An 18,096-nucleotide genomic window follows, 5' to 3' on the forward strand; every position below is an offset into this window, starting at 1 on the left:
TGAATCATTCCGAATAGCGTAACATGGAAAAATTGGAAAAGTCGCTAGAAAAACTCTGGAACTAATAGAGTATTTTCCCTGGCTAGAAACACGACTACTAAAAATAACACAATGAAAAACATATTTGTCTCTTCCACACAATGGATGCAGAATATAATTATGGGCTGTGTATCCGTCTGGGATGAAGACAAGGGAAGAGGTGCCAACATCCAGAACACAAAGGGAGTAAAGGGACAGTGTGTCCAACTCCTGGCTGGCTTCTGCACCCTGTGGAACTCCCAGCCCCTAGCTGACTCAGGTTTCTGCTCAGCAAATATCTGTAACATCAAACCCGATTCTTCTCTTGGGGCTGAGAGAAATTTGAGGAAGATAAGGTTTTAAAATTTAAATCTGTGCAGTAGATTAGAGCTCCTATCAATAAGAACCAGTAAAAAAGTAAATTAATGCTACTTCTATATTCCTCTCTAGGAAAAAGACGTAAGCGTAATTAACTTTGTTAAAAAAAAAAAAAAAAAAAAAGAATATCCTAGGTCCTTTGACACACTTAACATTTTGTATTTTAATTAATTTATAAGAATAATTGCTTGCTGCTGGGAGTTATTTTAGTCACATTAATTTTTTTCTATGCTCCTTAAGATCAGAAAAAAATGCAGAATGGCTTATTATGTAGTGTTTTTCTTTCTCTCAATGAGCCATGGTTTCTTCATCTGTAAACTGGGAATAAAAAGACTCTGAGAGGCTCACTGGGCTGTTGTAATGATAAGACAAAGGATGGGGGGGCACTATAAATAGTCTAGTTTCTTATAAATAAAAACAATCCCTAACACATGGAGTATGAATGCATAGAATTGTGCCACAATGTTGCTCCTGTTACACCCATTTTATAGAGAAGAAAACTGAGGCTTAGGGATACGAATTTACTTTTCCCAAGTTTACACAGATAATAAATATGTGGCACTGCCAGGCCGCAAAGTCCCCTTTATCATTCACTTTTCTGCAATAACCATGGCAACCACAATTTCATATGAATGGCAATCCCGGCGCTAATCCATGCTATCCAACTGCAAAATTTCAGGAAGTCTCATGTTCATATATTAATTTCTAAAACACTTTAAAACCTATCAGCTTGCTCATAAGTACTTTTTGTTTCAAAAGTCCAAGTTCCGACTGCACAGGTATCCTTAAATTGTGTTTTAACTTCACGTGCTGCATATAACAGACAAATGAGTTCTCTTTGTGTTCCTTTTAATCTTGGTGGACTTAGCTGCTCACCTCAACTGTTGTCCCTCAACTAACTCCTTGATCCACAGCCACCCGAGTGATCCTTATCACACTCAAAAGGCTACCAAGATGTTTACCTGCCATCAGCATGCCTGATGTAAACAGGAAACCCCCTACTCCCAGGTGTGGGGGTTTCCTATTTAAATAAAGCATGCTTTACAAACAAACTACCTCTAACTACCCTCTTTCCCCCAAGAAACCTTTGTCTCTCTTCTTGGAATTTAGAACTCCTGTTTCCCTAAAAGTCCAGAAATGAACCTCAAACAGATTTTTTTTTTTTAAAGTCCCAGAAAATGCATCTATGAGAAAAGTATACTATCCACATTAAAACAAAACAACACAAACATGCAATGTCCCTGAGCCTGGTTCCAAGACAATTCCTGTGCTATTCCAGGGATTTTATTTGGGGGGGCATTTTACAAGGTGAACATACAGAATTATTCATAGCCTCAATTATGGAGTAGAAGAAGAAAATGCATGCACAACATCTGGGAATAATCAACAAATATGTATAGTATCTGGATTCTCAGATGGTCTTTCTAATCCTTATCTATGGCATTCTTACCACATTATTCACAGGGCACAATCAGCATAATGCATAATGCATCTTTTGTTTTTCAGCCCTATTCAAAAATCTCGGTTCATTCAACAACAACAACAAAAAGCCCTTAAAACAGCCCTGAAGCTCAACATTCGATGTGGGAAAGCTGTGCTTATTCAGTTCTTCCTGCCAAGAGAACAATGCACAGAAACAGACCACAAGGTTTCCAAATAATTTTTGGCAATAACTTGGAAGGAAAAAAAAGACACATATTTACCTGCACCCAGAGCGCCACAGGTGAGGCGGCCGTTAAGGCAGAAAATCTAACTGGTCTTCTGGAAGTTTTCGTCTCTCCTGCACTCCGGGGTCATCCTTCCGAGCTGTCAGGTAAACCCCCCTTCCATGTCTCTACTGTTTTCTTTTGCAGTTTTTCCCAGTAAAACTCTTGTCATTTGCATAAAACCGACTTGTAGCCTATAGGACTATTTGAGTAGCTACTTGTTAAATTGGCTGTCTTGACATGCTCTTTCAAGCATGACATCATAAATCTCCATGGAAACTCTAACCCCACCTGCCTACATGCCAACCTTACCTGTCAGGCAAAGACTTAAACAATCGTCTGAAATTGTTCATTAATGAAACCTTTTTAGGGGCTTTGGATCTCTGCACAGTGTAATTTGTGCTGTTGGCAGAAACTTAGCCAAGACCGATGGCTTCATTTTCAAAGCCTGGGCTGTTTTGCAGAAAACAATGATCGAAATTATAGGCATTCGTTAATCTGCCCCTCCCTGTCTAACAATGCACTTAATCAGTGGAAGAAAAAAAAAAGTAGAGCGGCACATGTGTGCCTCTCTCTGCAGGATAAAGTTACTTTGAAAACTCAGGTTTCTAAAAAATCTTCAATTGATACTTCTAAGGCTTTCCCACTCTGCTCTCCAGCAACCCCCTTCCTATTTTTTTTTTTTTTTAACCAGCAAAACTTGCAAAACAGGTTCCCTGCCTGAGCCTGTGTATGTGTTTTGTGTGTGTATGCGCACACACACACACACACACACATGCCTGTGTACATTTTCTCTTGGCCTCTATGGTTGCTAGTTGTGGGAGAAGGTGTGGAGAATTTTTTAACTCTTTCCTAATTCACCCACATCTTTTGCATGTCTAACCTGGTTTATGGAAGTCACTAGAATAACGCTAAAATCTAATTTTGGCTTTTGAGGAATGGTCAACAAGATCTAAGAGATATTTGAGCCTTCTTTCTTTCATTCATCTTTCACTATCTCAAATTTTATAGAATACTTACAGTTTGCACAGGTTTGGACAACTTCTGCCAAATTTGTACACAAACCCTCTAGGTAACACTGAACTCAGCAGTCTCTTTTCACTTCTAAACTCACTGTAGACACTTAATATTCCTTAAGTCTACGATTGCTGACGCTGACGCCTCAGAAAGTGGAGTTTGATCCAAGCCCCCAGGAATTTATCATAATGTTATCTAGTGGCTGTCACATGCCATAACATAAAGTTCCTCAGTGGGACTGAAGAGGGAGCTCAGTGAAACAACACAGGACAAACTAAGAAGCACTTTCAGGTAGCCTCAAGCAGAATCCAATTCAACACTTCAGAGAATCAGCAATAGCTAAAAGAACTGCCTGCTCAAACTTGTCAAAGATCCTGCTGCAAACTGCACCAGGCCCACAGCACGTGTCCTCAAAGGTTAGAGAGCAAAAATATTAACCTCTCCACCTTGCTGAGAGAGAGCAATGCAACCACTTCAAAAACCCAGAATGGCTCTTTCCAGAGGGGGAGTTAAAGATGCTTTGGATCCCATCCTCTGATGATTCTGAGTTTTGCATTGCCATAGTTCCCAGTCAACAGATGGGACATTACCTTTGAAGGGAACCAAGAAGTAGACTGGCTTAATATAGCAGCCAGAGTTAGAATACTCCAGGGAGGCAAGGCTACTGTCAGACATTCAGTTACTGCCTCTGTGAGTTGAAAATACATCCAGATGAAGCCCAAGCTTATGCTTTACTCAATGGGGAACAAACACAACGTGAAACAAACAAGAGAGAACCAGATCTAGGTTTTATTTGGTGAAATCTGCAGATGGCGTGGAGACACAATTCAATTACAGTTATTCCTCAAAGTTCCATTAGAGAGAAGAGCATGTGAAAGCTGATTCGACAATCAAAGTTGTTCTAATAGGCCAAATCTTCCCTTTGGGTTATTTAGGAAATTACAATATCTCGGCTTTTGCTTACTGAAGTCAAGCTCGGAGAAGAGATCCAAAAGAATCAGATGGGAAAGGCAGATGGAGATAATCCCAGAAATAATTTAGAGGTGAAAGCAGCTTGGTTAACCCATTCATGGGCAGGCAGGCAGAGGTAAATGATGAGTGAAGAATTCGTAACCAAGGATGACATCATTATGATGATGTGAGACTCTTGGACTATTTAGCCTGGAGAATGTTTTGGGCAACAACAATCTCAACAATAAGGACAATGCACAAGGGCAGGGCAGAAATGCCAGGACTTGATTAGAAGTGACCAGGCTAGTAACGATTTTTCCTCCTGGCTCCAAATGAGGAAAACATGAAACTCAGTCCCCCTGAATGGCATGATTTGCCTAAGACTCGGCACCCTACCAACTAAGTCAGAGCTCAAGAAATGCATGTAGATAAGCTATTTTGTTTCTAAATTTAGCAACATCATAGGTATCTATAATTACCTCTGGAAGCAAATACATTTCTTTCTCTTGAATTTATTTCAACAAATGTGTTTTGTAATACAGGTAGAAAACCACTCACTGAAAAAGACCCTGAAAATATAAGCATACAAATAACTGCTGAAAGAGGTTACATTTAACACTTAGGAGTCTGAATATTTGTTTCTTAGGAAACACAAGTAGAAATTGTCATGTAGAAAGGAATATTTCTTTGAGTAGAAAAACCCAAAATTTTTATCATTCAAATAACTAATCCTTGTTCCATTTAGGCTTCACAACAATAGTATGATGAAACTCGGAGAAAGTGAACCTCAAAGAGAGGTAAGTGGAGCAGGTTCACATGACTACCAAATGCTGGAGTCTGTGTGAACCCAGATGGACCTGAGATTTGAACTCAGAACACCTGTGCTTAACCAACAGCTGCTGCTACTCCTAGCTGAATAAAACTGCTCATAACTAAGGATACTAAAATCCCAAGTAAATTAAACCATGCCAAAAGTGTTTATTTCTTAGACTTACCTGAAAGTACTTATTGGTTTTGCAAAGTGTAAACACAGACCTTCCATAGATCTGCCCAGATATAAAGTTAATAGATGGTGCCAGGCTCTGGCAAGGTGGAGACAGGGATGCTCTATCTGCACAGCAGCAGAAGGGAAGGGGAGGTATTTATTTAGTTTCAGGCTGTGTGCAGGCCTGCAAGGACTGCTCTGTGCAGGGGTAAGGTATTGCAACTCAGAGCTCAGCCCTCATAACCCCAGGGCCAACAGATCCCTAGGAAGCAGATAAGGCTGATGCAACACCAGATACTCAGGAAATATCTGCAATCTGACATTCTGATCTTAAAAAAAAAAAAAAAAAAAAAAAAAAAAAAAAAAACCTGACAGACACTCAAAGGAGAAAAAAACAAGTATATATTTATATTTTTTAAGTTGAGGACATACTTTAGGTATCACCAAAAGAATAAGGACATTTGGACTTCTGAAAGTATCAGTGGAACCCAGCTGTGCTAATTCCTTAATGCTAAGTCCTTGATCTTTCAGCTGTTTTTGATTTTGTTATTTGTTTTAGAAATTACCCATTCATGTTTTGTCTATTGCTGCAGTTAATTTCACGTGTCACTTGGCTAGGCTATAGTGCCCAGTTGTTTGGTCAAACACCCGTCTTAGACATTGTTGGGAAGGTATTTTTAAGATGTGATTAACATTTAAATCGGTAGACTTTGACTAAAACAGATTACCCGCCATAATTCAATCAGTAGAAGCCCCTAAGAGCATACTGTGCTTCCCTAAAGAAAAAGGAATTCCACCCGTCCTGTTTCTCTGGAGAACCCTGACAAAACACAGCTCTTAACTCCAGTTTATATCTCCACAGTCTTTGTTTTCTGGCATAGATCCCAAACCTAAGTCACTTTCACTTAGAGCACCTACTGTCATATCAAATACAACTTATCAAGACCTAAACTCACACGACTGTTTAGCATTTACCCAGCATGAACTGTATATAATTAAAAAAAATTGACAAATTTGTTATCAAATTAAGATAAAGGGCAATAATGAAATCCACTGGAGGTTACATTCAATGTTAATGGACTGAATTCTCCCATTAAAACTAACAAACTGAATTTTAAGAAGCAAAACAATGTTACATACAGTTCCTAACAAATGCAAACAAATACAAATCAAAAGTGATTATATGTGTGTATATGTACATGTTTTCTTTTCTTATTTATTTATTTATGCACGCATGCTGGGTACAGAACACGGGGTCTTACCCATGCTAAGTGTGCGCCCTACCACTGAGCTGCATCCTCAAATGAAATGTGGTAACATGAAGAAAACTTATCAAACACTACCGTTAAAAGACAATTTATGAAGACATTGGATCATAACAAGTTTGTTTGCAACAAAGAAGAAAAATGTAGAGCAAAAATTTTTATGTATGCAAGAACAAGATAAGAATAAAATCAGAGAAGATGTTCTTGTATTTCACTTGGAAACAGACTTCAAAAATAAGAAATGAGGGGCTGGGGTTGTGGCTCAGTGGTAGAGCGCTCGCCTAGCACGTGTGAGGCCCTGGGTTCGATCCTCAGGACCACAGAAAAACAAATAAATAAAAGTAATGTGTCCAACTACAATCAAAAAATAAATATTTTTAAAAAATAAGAACTGAGAAAAAATGAATAGTAGGAATAATAGAAATAATACATGAGGCATGTGTTGTGTGTGTATGTGTATGTACATTCATGTCTGTGCCTATTAAACATAGAACAGATGATCTGCTCTGACTCTGAAATACCTACAAATTTCCATTATGTATTTGGCTACTCCCACCCCAAAGCAATTTAACAAACCATTAAAAAAAAATTTAAAGAAATTTGACTAATTGCGTTCTCTGATCATATCCATAAACTTATAAATAAATAATCTGAACTACTCAGAAATTAAATATTCTCAGTTAACCTTTAAAATCCAAGATAAAAATTAAAAAGTGTTCAACTTTCTTTAAAACAATGAAACAGAAGATATTTCACGCAAAACCACAGCACACAGACAAAGCTGGTGTCAGAAAACCTATATCCTTTAATGTGTTCATTATTAAAAGAGAAACATTAAAACTAACTTTAATACTCACTATAAGAAATTATAAGAGAAAACCAAGATAACTAAAAAGTATGAAAAGGAAATGAGATATAAGTTAAAAATAACAAGTTAGCAGACAATTATTTGGAAATAATATAGCCAGGCATGGTGGTGCACACCTGCAATCCCAGCTACTCAGGAGGCTGAGGCAGGAAGATCAAAGTTCAAGACCAACCTCAGCAACTTAGTGACACCCCCAGCAACTTAGGAAACCCTGTCTCAAAATAAGATTTTGAAAAAGGGTTAAGGGTATAGCTCAGAGGCAGAATGCTCCTCGATTCAATCCCCAATATCGCCCCCCCACACACACATACATAAACTGATACTTAAAAAAAAAAAACCATTAAGAAATCAAGTAAATCTGAGAGAATACAGAAGTCTTTGGCTCTCTGGGAGTTTATACAGGGACACTAAATTCTTGGTATTAACCAGAAGGAAAATAGAAGTTTTCTGGAGTAATTGGAGAAAGAATCAGGCAGTGGAATAAGACTACGTTGGCCTTTGAATAAGTTATGATTCTCACACGTTCTATATTCAGACTGCTTTTGTGTAGGAGAAAGATCTGGTTCACTTGAAATGTTTAAAAACAAAAAGGAAAAGAGGAAAGGAATAAAAAAAAATGAAGGAAGAAAGGAGATGAAGAGTGAACTCAAAATATGGAATCCATCACCCATAATTGCCCCACATGTAAGCCCTTCATTGCTCTCCTACCGTCACTACCTGTAGTCAACACTCCACCCACCTTCTCTCCCTTCACCATCTTGGTGCAGTTTTATCATGACTGTTGGCTGCCCAGCAAATACTCATGAAGCAGAATCATTGCACTAATGCAGAAACACATCTTTGGTGCAAGCGTGATACAAGACAAATTCTCCTCATATGGCCAAAAATTGCAGTCCCCTCTCATACTTTGTCAAATTCAGCCGTCCATTCAAAGTTCCGTCAGCCAGCCCCAGCACAGTTCACCTTCACACCTGTGTAGGTCGTCCAGCCCCCCTTGCAAACCACAGATTAGGGGACTGGAAAGAAGAAGAAAGAGTGCGCCTGATGGGACAGAGATGCTGGGATGACAGTGTCAAGGGAGGCTGTTGCTAAAGTGAGGTGGTGGCAACTCTGCCAAGGGGAGAATTTTTTAAAAAATAGAAAATTCACTGAGTTCTAGACTAGATCTTTTTCTCCAAATTCCACCCCATTAATGGACACCAGTAGGTGACACTCTGATGTCATTTTCTACCCGTTTCTTTCATGATTATTGCTAGTGGTATTTCACGGTTCTCTGGTTCCCCAGTGATTCCACACAACATGGTCAGATGATACAGGTGTCTTGTAAAGATCCTGGCCAAGGTAGAAGGAAGAAAGAGCCCAGAGCCCAGGCCTTGGGCGCCCCACTGAGAGCTGTCACCTTTCTGCTCCACCTGTATCAGCCCTTTCACATCCCCATCCTCCCTGCATCAGTCATGACATGGTCCCCCTTTTTCTCCCCAACATCTGGTGTGTCGTGTTGGTAGACATTCTAGCTGAGCTCCTCTCCTGCCACCACCCTGGGCCTATCACTGTGGGCCTGGACACTGCAGTCACTTCTAGGCCAGCACCCATGCTCTTCCCACCATCCGTCTTGTGGAGTACTGGGAGGCTGACCTTTAAACTTTGCTTTTACTCTACTGCCATATTCAAGGCTACCACAGGGCCTGTATCTGCTGGTCCGAACTTTCTCCTGATATTCAAGGCCAAACACAACCTGGCTTCCTTCTTGAATCCACTGATTCCCTGCTTTACGAAAGGCCACTTCTGTCTCATTTAGATTGTCCTAACCCTTGTGCCACAAGGAAGCCATATCCATTGTCTCAACATTGCCTCTCTTGACCTCCCCTCTCCATCAGAATGCTCCCATGTCTTGATCCTATTCATTCAAATCCTGAGCTCTCTGTTTCCTGGCCATAGATACATTTAAATACCTGCTATGTACTGGGCTTTGGGGAAATAGTTAGGAAAAGGCTCTTGGAGTCTTCCATCATTCCCATAGAATCCTTGCAAATTCTGATCTCCAGTGTGAAATCTTTCCTTCATACTGCTCTCTTGGTACTCTGTGCTCCAGCAAACTTTTGAAATACATATTACCATTTCCTAATGTATGTCCCATAAAACATGAGACCCTAAACCAATACTTTTGTGGATCAGATAGTTTGGGGAAACACTGAACATTTTATTTTTGCAATTCTGAGGATCAAACCCAGGACCTGATGCATGTTAGGCAAACCCATTACCATTGAGCTATACCCCCAGCCCAATGCTGAGTATTTCATTTCTTTTCCACCTGCCCCCCCAATATCTCTACCTGAGATTCACTGTCAATATCTATTCACTTATTTAAGGTCTGGTCTAGAGGGCACACAGAGGAGAAAACCTTGAACATTGCATGTTCCAGGCTAATCTGGACAACTTGGAGAGATACTGTCTCAAAAACAGAAAGGGCTGAGATATAGTTCAGTGGCAGATTGTTAGTGGGATTGAACCCAGAGAGCCTCTGGGTTCAATCTCACTACTACAGAATCACTAACAACAACAAAGATCTGGTCCATGTGTAGAAATTCATTTCACTTTGGTTAACCCCAAGAATCTTCCCCTGACTTAAAACTTTCTCCCCATTCTTCAAACAACTATTAACAGCCTGGAGACCTAGGATTCTGTAGAAGATATCTGTACATACTGCTGGTCTAGATCATTGCAATTTAGAACTTTCACTGATAGGAGATATCCAGGTGTCCTGGCCTTGGCTTTCCAACCAGAATGCCTTCCCCTTAACGAGAAGAGTTTTGACACGTCTTTAACACCTGCTGCAGTGGAGAAGAATTACATAATCTAATCCTCATTCCAGTCATACTGTTTGTCTCATGCTACAGCTAAGAAAAAGCCTCAGGGAAACTGACTCACCTACAACCCTGCAGCTAAGGGCATCCCAGCATATATAAAGTCCATTTTATCACACACAGAGTTCCAACTCCTTCCATTAAAGAGATGTATCCTTGGCAGGTCAGAGGTTGGGTTTTGGACTTTTTATATAAATGCCCAAAGCTGAGCTCAGCCTGTACTGGGTCCACGATAAATGACCATTTGACGGAATAAATCCAAGAACACACCTGCAGGAGGAAGAATGAATAAATGGCTAGGAAGTAAGCTTGATTAGTGAAGACAGGAAGGGTAATTTAGACTTTTGCAATGTGGGTTCTATGTCTGTGTGTCGGATTAAATCACACTGGTCTTTTTTAGATCCCTCAAATATGAAAAATTTCCATTGAATTTGGTGGCAATTTCCTCTAGGTTTTGCTGATTACCATTTTCCAGGTGTCTCCTGCCACTGCATAGCTATACTTCGGTTCTTGCCTCCCCTACTTTCCCACCTACTTCCGGGCACTCTTTAGCAGGTTTTCCAGTAGAAATTTATTTTGACTTTTTTTTTTTTTTTCTCAGTGCTCTTAATATAGCTCTCTTCTCAAGTTGTGCTCTCTTGTTCTTCTACAACACTAATTAAAATGAAAGTGAATTCTGAGGTTGGTGGCACCCAATTAAACATGGATCAAAAGGCACACGTTATGAATGGATCCCATTTAGGATGCTTTTTCCTCTTTTCTGTATCCTGAATGATCAATGTCAACTGAAGGTCAATTTTGCAAGTAAAACTGGAACCCCTGGATTTCTGTCTGTTCCCTCACTGATGCCCTACTTGACATATTCCAAATCTTCTGAGATGCACTGCCATGACTCCACGATTCTTTTTGGGAGGTGGGGAGAGGGGAATGTTGGGATGGAACCCAGAGCCTCACACATGCTAGGCAAGCACTCTACCCACAACCTGTAAGTCACAATTCAAAATGTGAGTCCTCTCTAAACATTTCCAGGTGAGCTCCTGCATCTAGTTCTATAAGTATTAGATTATTCTTTCTGTTCATAATTTTACTCTTGATTTTCATCATATGTTGGTTTAGATGACTACTGTTTCTGATGCTCACTCCTTTAGACATATAAAGATTATTTGGTATTTCTCTGAGGACTAGAAATGGTTTTATGTTGATTCTTCCAAAAAAGTACATTCTTTACTCCCAGGGCTCTAGGATTTCATTAAACACATGCTACACACACACTAATACAAATTTTCTGTAGCTATGACTGGTGATCCTCTTCTGACACCATGGTCCCTCCGTCTGCTGGTATTGCTCTGGCGATACTAGCATTTTCCCAGTGTTCATCTGTCTCATCTATTACCATTTATGTCACTGCTTCCTTACTGCAAGCTCCTTTTGTTCTCCAAATTAGTAAAGGAAGATGCAAGCAGGAGACTGGCACTTCAGCCATTTTAGGATCATGAATAAGTTTCATACTTACTGGCACTAGGCAGACTATCTGTTGAGATGGCATCATCACAAGCCCAAAGGAGCCAGAATTATTAAGTCATTGTACAAATAGCTTCTCTGGAGAGTTGTCCCCAAGTGACAATACTTTGTGTGTGGAAGAAACAAAACATTTTTGTGTCGTTCCATGAACTACCACAAATGAACTACAAGGCTTATTTGTTACGAAGCATAATCTAGACTACCCTGATCCATACATCAGTTTTAATACTGCATTTTCTATTGGCTCTTTTTTTCTCTTAAAATTTATTATTTGAAAGAGGCCAACGGGCTACTGAAAGATAGTTTACAGAAGGGAGAAATAGCAGAGGCAGGCTGCACCCACTATTCTTGTTTGCGACATCAAATGTCTTCTGCACAAAAATATGTTACTTGCTTTGTCCTGAAAGTATGTCACCCTCTCTCTTCAGTCTATGACATTCATCGTCTCGGAGGCTCCCAGCAAAGTCGTTTACATCATGGTCTTTCTATGATTGGAAGTGTTGAGGTCTAGTAATCACTGCTTCTCTTTTCTATTAACCCTGCTTTTCATTGGAGAGTTTTCTCTATTTGAATGTAAGGTCAAGGTCACAGGAGTCCTTTAGCTCTCCTTTCCTGTCTCATTCTCTGTATGCTGGGTTTCCCGAAAGGCATCCATCCACCCCACAGGTCCTGACATTTGCCTCTTTTATTCAGGGTGCAGGGGATGTTTTCTTCTCTCCATTGTTAATACTTTCCATAGTTTTCTGTGAGTTTTGAGCAAAGAGGAGTCAAAATGCCTTTAGCCTCCCAACTTAGAGTTTGCCTCTACAGACCTGCTCTCCTGAGTCAAATGCAATTAAAACTTTTCTCATTCTCTGCCTTTAACTTTCCACGATTCTTGACAAAATCAAGTATACATATCTTCTGAAAAGAAGAAGTCAGTCAAAGGAATAGATTACGTTGAGGCTGAACCAAGGCCACAAGTTTCAACATGCATACAACAACTCTGCTCCAGTGAACCAAGTTTTTGAAAGGTCGTTGAAAGAGTAGGACAAACTACGACTTGGAGTGTTTATGAATAAACATGCTGATAGCTTCCTGATTTTCGCTTTGGACTTGTCAGCACAGCTACATTTCAGTGCTCAATACATATGACTATAGCAGAGAATGGTAAATGGTGCAGAACTCACCAGGCACAGAGAAACTAAGCCGGCTCTGGTGCTGTTTCCACATGAACAAGTCCAAGAGGACTTATCTCATGTTCTTATCTCCTTATTTTGGTCCACCATAATGTTCACGTGGAAGGGCAACATCTTCAAGTCTCTCTTCCTCTTCATGTTGAACAAAAGAACACATCAGATTTTTTAAAATATTTTTTAGTTGTAGTTGGACACAATACCTTTATATTTACTTATTTCTATGTGGTGCTGAGGATCAAACCCAGGGCCTCGCACATGCTAGGCGAGCCCTCTACTGCTAAGCCAGAACCCCAGCCCAACACATCAGATTTTTAAGTTAAAAGAATAGCTGGGTGTTGTGACACATGCCTGTAGTCTCAGTGACTCAGGAGGCTGAGACAGGAGAATCGCCAGTTCAAAGTCAGCTTCAACCCTAAGCAACTCTGTGAGACCCTGTATCTAAATTAAAAAAAAAAAAAAAAATTTAAAGGGCTGTGGGGATCTGGGGTTGTAGCTCAGTGGTAGAGCACTTGCCTGGCATGTGTGAGGCACTGGGTTCGATTCTCAGCACCACATAAAATAAATAAAATAAAGGTCCACTGACAACTAAAATAAATATATATTTTAAAAAGGCAGGGAACTGTGGATGTGGCTCAGTGGTTTAATCCCTGAAACAACAATAAGAAGGCTAATTGTAGCCACAAAGCAGGTACAATATGTCTAGTTAGCTAAATAGAAATTCTACAAATAACTGAGAGAAAAAGATTTGAAAACTTTTTTTTCAGAAAGACTCCCGAGTGAAGGAAGGGAAAGCTGTTCTCTAGAGGTGGGGGCCAGTTGGACATCTATTTCTTTATAAGAGAAGACATTAATGAAGAGCATTTGCAAACCGTATGGTTACATGGAGACCAAGAGTAGGAAGCACTGTTGAACTACAGAGCTATTTCGCCACTTTCTGTGGGTGTAAAACGCACCCAGAAATCTTTTTTTTGTACCAAGGAGTGAGCCCACAGGCGCTTAACCACTGAGCCACATCTTTGGCCCTTTTTTTTATTTTGAGAAAGGGTCTAACTAAATTGCTTGGGGCCTCACTAGGTTGCTGAGGTTGGCTTTGAACTTGCAATCCTCCTGCCTCAGCCTCCCAAGCCACTGGGATTACAGGTGTGTGCCACTGTTCTGAGCCAGAAATCATTGTTTTTTTTTTTAATGGTGGTTTTATATACCCTGCAACTGAAGAAGATCTACCTTTTTAAAGACATTTCAGTGGCAACAGAAATCATGGTTATGTCTTTATTGCCTGACCCAATAGCAATGCATATAATCTGTTACCAAATGTTGGAAGAACTAAAAGTGGAAGAAGCAACAGCCAGGTCTGTCATGAAGGGAAAGATCATAGACTTCCGCAGCTCTGGTCTTGGTTCAAATGCTGACTTCTTGAGTTGGGGAAAATTTTGTGTCTTTCTTAGTTTCTCAGACTACTTTGTGACTGCCCAAATTATAGTCCACCATTTAATTTAATTCTTGGACTCTGTTTTTTCTTATGTGTACCAATGATCACATTCTAATTGTAATAGAAATAGTGACTGTTTCTTCATTCAAAATATTTTGGTCATTCCTAATCTAGGTTAAATGCTCACCTAAATGCTGAGTGTCAAAAGTGATTAAAACAAGATCCCTGCCCTTCAAAGGCTTATTCTAGATGGAAGAAAAAAAGAATTGTAGTACGCCACAATTAGATGCTACAATAATGGCATGATTAGATATTGCAATATCAGCACTGCACAATGTTTTGACGAGCTCAGAAGAAAGGGCATTTGAACAGGATCTTGAAGAACTAATCTATGTACATGAATGATTATTTCTTCAAGTGACTTGAAAATAAGGCCACATCTTATAGTTTTTACTCCTTGGGATGCCTTTTCCATGGTAAGTGCCAAATAAATACATTTGAGATTTAAAATAAACTGAATAAAATCTGAATGTGATGCTTTTAATGAAAGAAAAACATAAGCTTCAGAAATATATTATTTTCTGACAAGGGGTCAAATAAAACTTTTCAGGTACTCCAGTATTTATTTGTAAAAAATGAAATCAATTCAAATATTCATTTTGAAATACCAGCCTCTGAGAGTCTCCTTTTGGATACCATAAACCAGGACAGTATAATGCTAAGCTTAATCTTCAGTAAAAGGTTCCATCAGCTTTTTTCTCAGCACTCTATGGTGGAGGTACTGTCATCCCTTGACAAATGAGGGAACTGAGACAGAGAAAGATAAGCTCCAAACCACAAAATCAGCAGGAAGTGAAGGCTGGGTTCCAACTAGCCTTGTCTCACTCCAGAGTGACACCTCAGCCACCAGGCCAGGAGGCCTTACTGGTGATTGGCCTGCACAACTAAAAAGGATTAGGAGTGAGCAGGGATCTGGGAATGGTGACAGCTGCTCCTATGCAGATAAGCATTAGGCTGCACTAGTGATCATGCATCTTTCCAGGCATGCAGAAGGGCCTTAAAGTGACCCTTTGCTTTTCAATAATTTAGGCCAAAAAAAAAACTCTTGACCACCATTTTTTATTTTTTATTTTTTTAAAACGCAAATGTAAGTTTTTCAACCATGAATCTTCTGGGGTTTGGATTCAGATTTTGAAGCATAAGGCATACTCTCATTCTCATTGTCTTTGATACCAAGGAATTATAACCTAGATTTTCTTGTTACCCAGATAGTTCATGTCAGTCGTCAGATATGTCATCGCAACATCTTATTCTCTCTCTTGCTTGCTCATTGGCGCTGCTCTCAATAAATAAGACCAAGGGGAAGCAGCCAGGAATGCAGCCAGGGGCAGAGGACCTGAGAAACTTCAGTATCTAGAGATGCACATCAGACTTTAAGTCATTCGACTTCCTCCCTGGGACTGGTCATGTGCTCTTCCTGCAGAGGAAGTCTGGGAGACTTCATAGTGAAAAGGTCTGGGGAGAACAAAGGGTGTCACAAAGAAAAGGACTGGGAGCTGGGTGCAGTGTGGCAGACTTGCAGCCCAAGGTACTCAGGGGGCTGAGGCAGGACGATCATGAGTTTGAGGCCACCTCAACAATTTAGCAAGACCCTATTTCAAAAAAAAAAAAAAAAAGAAAAGAGCTGGAAATGTAGCTTAGGGATAGAGCATTTCTGGGTTCAATTCCTAGTACCACAAAAAGGAAAAGAACAGGAAAATAGGTGATAAATAATGGAATAAAACAAAAGATGATGTGACTAGGCATTTCATCATAAAATTCCATCATGCCCAAGCTTATTTCTGGCTAGTAAGGGTTTGGTTTGCTTGCAAAGGCACAACAGCAGCTGGAACATGTGTACACAAATCTGTCCATCAAAATCTCACCCACTTTGAATAGTCAGCACGGAACACAAAAGAGGAATAAAGACAAAATGTGGCTTTTGTTCATCCTGCATTACTGGGAAGGGATAGTCGACTGGCTGTGGCAAGGCTATCCCCACGGAGGAGATGTATGTAACAAGAGACCAGAGCTGGAGACCACAAACCATATTCCTATCCCATTTTATCTGCTACCATGTACCCCTCACAACTTTCTGGTTACAATTAGCTGCTCACATAGTATTTCTAGTTAAAGTTACCATCATATAGTGGTGGCGATAATACTGACATTGCAAATAAGAACAATTGAGATATTTTTGGAACATAATAGAAAAGAATACCAATTTTGACAGGTAAATTTCCATACACACACACACACACACACACACACACACACACACACACAGTACTGGGAATTGAACCCACAGAAGTTCTACTTCTGAGCTACATTCCCAGCCCTTTTTATGATCTTGGGGCAAGGTCTCACTAAGTTACCCAGGTTGGTCTAGGACATGTAATCCTTCTGCCTCGGCTTCTCAAGTAGCTGGGATTACAGGTACATGCTCCAGTGCTGAGCTGTATATTTTGACTTTTAAATAAAAATATTTCCCTTCTCATTCAACACATAATTATGTTAGTCTTTTTCACCTTAGCCTTGTCCCCAAATACCCCCTCGGCATGTCTCCTGCCCTTGTAGTCAGACCACACTATCTACTCTATAAGCTGTGACATTTTAACTTGTGAGATAGTGGAATAAACAAGCATTCTGAATTCAGGCTTATTTCAGTTCGAATTGCAACTTTTCCTCAGTATATTGTGCAACTGTAACTTATCTGAGTTTAAGTTTCCTCAGTCTGAACAGCTCTGGATAAAATATTGTGTGTCTCAAAAAGTAACAGAGCAGGGAGGAGCAGAGATTCCATTTCCCAGACGCACAGTGACCCTACTATCAACAGAAAATAGAGGTATTTTCTGTGCATGCTTAAAATGAAAAGACAGCCTTCCTTTCCTAATTACCAAAGACTCAATCACCAGCCTGTCTTGACATTCACCAGGATCTTTTCTCCTCCTCTAAGCCTACTGCCTTTTGGCAGTGTGAGCAAAGAGCCAACACACCTCACATCTGTAGGCATTCTGACAGAGGATCCCCAGAAAAGAGGATGCGTGAGATTGAGGGTATACATTGAAATTATACCTGCTGATGCCAATTTCCCACTTCCATGCTAATCAAAAGCTGGGAGAGTCGGACATAATTTTGGCAACCAGCTGGCAAGACAGTAGAGCACAAACCCTGATAGTGTCTTTCTCCCCGGAGGGTAGAGATCAGTCACTGCCTGTCCCCCTCCCCCTGCCCACCCACCATGCACAAAGGCTAAGTGCTCTCTGCTTCCTTGACTACCTTTTCTGTACTCAAAGTTCAATCTGATAACATGCCACAGAGGTCCACAGAAGAGGCTTCACATCTCCTATGACCCCAAACCTGCTCTGTCTGCTAAAAAGTAATTGCACACAGCCAAGAGACAAAACCACCCCCGGCCACAGTTGGGTGATATCTGTGTGGTTGTCAAGATGAACGGAGAAAACAAGTCGCTAAAGACAGCAGAAAGCAAGGCCCGCAGAAGGAAATCATCTATGATTAAAAAGAAGAGAAGCAAGCTGAGGGAAGCAAGCTTAAAGAACAGCCTGAGGAAGAGTGTGCACCACAAGGCCATCCTAGGCTCCCTTCTGCCCTAACAGGAATTTATGCATTGGTAAATTCATTTATCCACTGGTTCGCTGAGCTAAGCACTCGGTGCTTTCAGGGCGCATCGTAGTTGGTGCCGTGCTTTGACTCAGTCAGATAAAACCCCTTCATTGCCTGCACTTTAGATGGATCTGTGGTTGAAATGGGAAGGCTCTTCCAGGAAATGGCAAGCTTTCTGGGCCCTTCTTCTCTGGTCAGATCTCTTGTTTCCTTGCTGTGCTGCTAAAGAAGAATGAGCTTTCAGGTTAAACCT

At 40.3% G+C, this 18,096-nt stretch overlaps 1 protein-coding gene across 13 annotated transcripts in view; it reads right to left on the reverse strand.

Moving 5' to 3' along the window:
• The window catches only part of Kiaa1217 (KIAA1217 ortholog), a 458,856-nt gene that overhangs the window by 263,311 nt on the left and 177,449 nt on the right, over positions 1-18,096 (reverse strand). The window lies entirely within an intron of this gene.

The sequence above is a fragment of the Callospermophilus lateralis genome, chromosome 13 (assembly GCF_048772815.1).
Source record: "Callospermophilus lateralis isolate mCalLat2 chromosome 13, mCalLat2.hap1, whole genome shotgun sequence".
Classification (NCBI taxonomy): Eukaryota; Metazoa; Chordata; class Mammalia; order Rodentia; family Sciuridae; genus Callospermophilus; species Callospermophilus lateralis.